Source organism: Petromyzon marinus, unplaced genomic scaffold (genome assembly GCF_048934315.1).
Source record: "Petromyzon marinus isolate PM22_M1 ecotype Great Lakes invasive population unplaced genomic scaffold, UKy_Petmar_22M1.pri1.0 PM_G_Scaffold_21, whole genome shotgun sequence".
Classification (NCBI taxonomy): domain Eukaryota; kingdom Metazoa; phylum Chordata; class Hyperoartia; order Petromyzontiformes; family Petromyzontidae; genus Petromyzon; species Petromyzon marinus.
This window is the reverse complement of record NW_027422773.1, coordinates 2,205,001-2,207,500: the sequence shown is the minus strand read 5'-3', so window position 1 is coordinate 2,207,500 and position 2,500 is coordinate 2,205,001.

Sequence of the window (2,500 nt, the reverse complement as noted above, 5' to 3'; positions counted from 1 at the left end):
AAACTTCCAGAGGCATTTGCAGCAGAAAGGCACGTGCACTCAAAAATTTTAATATTTTTCACGCATAGACCCCGTCAAACGCTAGAAGTTGGCGGGGATGTCTCTCTTGTGGCTCACGGGGCTGTTAGGGTCGCACAGAAATGCCTCGGAATGGGAAAACGGGTCATTTTTGTGTGGCCACATTGCATAGGAACGGCATGAAACTTCCAGAGGCATTTGCAGCAGGAATGCATGTGCACTCAAAAACGTCTATATTTTTCACGGATAGACCCCGTGAAACGCTATAAATTGGCGGGGATGTCTCTCTTGTGGCTCACGGGCGCTGTTAGTTAGGGTCGCACAGAAATCCCTCGGAATGGGAAAAGGGGTCATTTTCGTGTTGCCACATTGCGTACGAACGGCATGAAACTTCCAGAGGCATCTGCAGCAGAAATGCATGTGCACTCAAAAACGTCTATATTTTTCACGGATAGACCCCGTGAAACGCTAGAAATTGGCGGGGATGTGTCTCTTGTGGCTCACGGGGCTGTTAGGGTCGCACAGAAATCCCTCGGAATGGGAAAACGGGTCATTTTCGTGTTGCCACAATTGGCATACGAACGGCATGAAACTTCCAGAGGCATTTGCAGCAGAAATGCATGTGCACTCAAAAACGTGAATATTTTTTCACGGATAGACCCCGTCAAACGCTCGAATTTGGCGGGGATGTTTCTCTTGTGGGTCACGGGGCTGTTCGGCTCGCACAGAACTCCCTTGGTCCACCTGATTCGTGCATACAGGCAGCAACTAAAACTCTGTAAACCTGCTGTGAGGACATCTAAACAGTGGACCAGTGAGGCTGTGGAAGATTTGCGGGCGTGCTTAGACTGTACTGACTGGGATATGTTCACGACTGCTACCAATAGTCTGGATGAACTCACAGAGGCTGTGTACATCAGCTTCTGTGAGGACTGCTGTATCCCAACACGTACCAGGGTGAACTTTAACAACAACAAGCCCTGGTTCTCAGCAAAGCTCAAAAGGTTGAGGTTGGAGAAGGAGGAAGCGTTTAGGAGTGGGGATAGAGACAGATTCAAGGAGTCGAAGAACAGGTTTAGCAAAGCGGTGAGAGAGGCTAAACGACTGTACTCAGAGACACTAAAACACCAGTTCTCTACTAACGACGCTGCTTCTGTCTGCCAAAGGGCTCAGGCACATCACCAACTACAAACCCAAAGCGCCCCACACCACTAACGACTCCCGCCTAGCCAACGACCTGAACGAGTTCTACCGTAGATTTGAAAGACAATTGGACTGTCCTGAACCACCCCTTCCCACCCAAGAGGCCCCATCCCCCACCCATACTACAGAAACGACTCTCTCCTTTCAGGAGGGAGAAGTTAATGGAGCTTTTCAAGAGGCAGAATCCACGCAAAGCAGCCGGGCCGGACTCTGTCTCTCCAGCCACCCTCAGGCACTGCGCTGACCAGCTGTCTCCGGTGTTCACCAACATCTTTAACACCTCCCTGGAGACATGCCATGTACCAGCCTGTCTCAAGTCCTCCACCATCATCGCTGTGCCCAAAAAGCTAAGGCCAACAGGACTAAATGATTACAGACCGGTCGCCCTTACATCTGTGGTAATGAAGTCTTTTGAGCGCCTGCTCCTGGCACACCTCAAAGCCATCACAGACCCTCTCCTGGACCCCCTTCAGTTTGCCTACAGAGCCAACAGGTCTGTGGACGACGCAGTTAACATGGCCCTCCACTTCACCCTACAGCATGTGGACGCCCCAGCATCCTACGCCAGGATCCTGTTTGTGGACTTCAGCTCTGCCTTCAACACCATCATCCCTGCCCTGCTTCAGGACAAGCTCTTCCAGCTGAACGTGCCCTACTCCACCTGCAGGTGGATCACAGACTTCCTCTCTGACAGGAAGCAGTGCGTTAAGCCGGGAACAGAAGTCTCTGACTCCAGGTCCATCAGCACGGGAACTCCTCAGGGCTGCGTCCTTTGCCCACTGCTCTTCTCCCTGTATACCAACAGCTGCGCCTCCAATCATCTGTCCGTCAAACTCTTGAAGTTTGTCGGACGACACCACCCTCATTGGGCTGATCTCTGGTGGGGATGAGTCTGACTATAGGTGGGAAGCTGACAACCTGGTGACCTGGTGTAGCCAGAACAACTTAGAGCTAAATGCTCTAAGGACAGTTGAGATGGTTGTGGACTTCAGGAAGAATACAGCCCCACTCACCGCCATCACCCTGTTAGACTCCGCAGTCAAAATTGTGGAGTCCTTCCGCTTCCTGGGCACTATTCTCTGCCGGGACCTCAAGTGGGAACTGAACATCAGCTCCCTCGCCAAGAGAGCTCAACAGAGGATGTACTTTCGACGGCAGCTGAAGAAATGCAACCTGCCAAAGACAATGATGGTGCAATTCTATACAGCGATCATTGAATCCATCCTCACCTCCTCCATAACCGTCTGGTACGCTGCTGCCACTGCCAAGGACAAGAGCA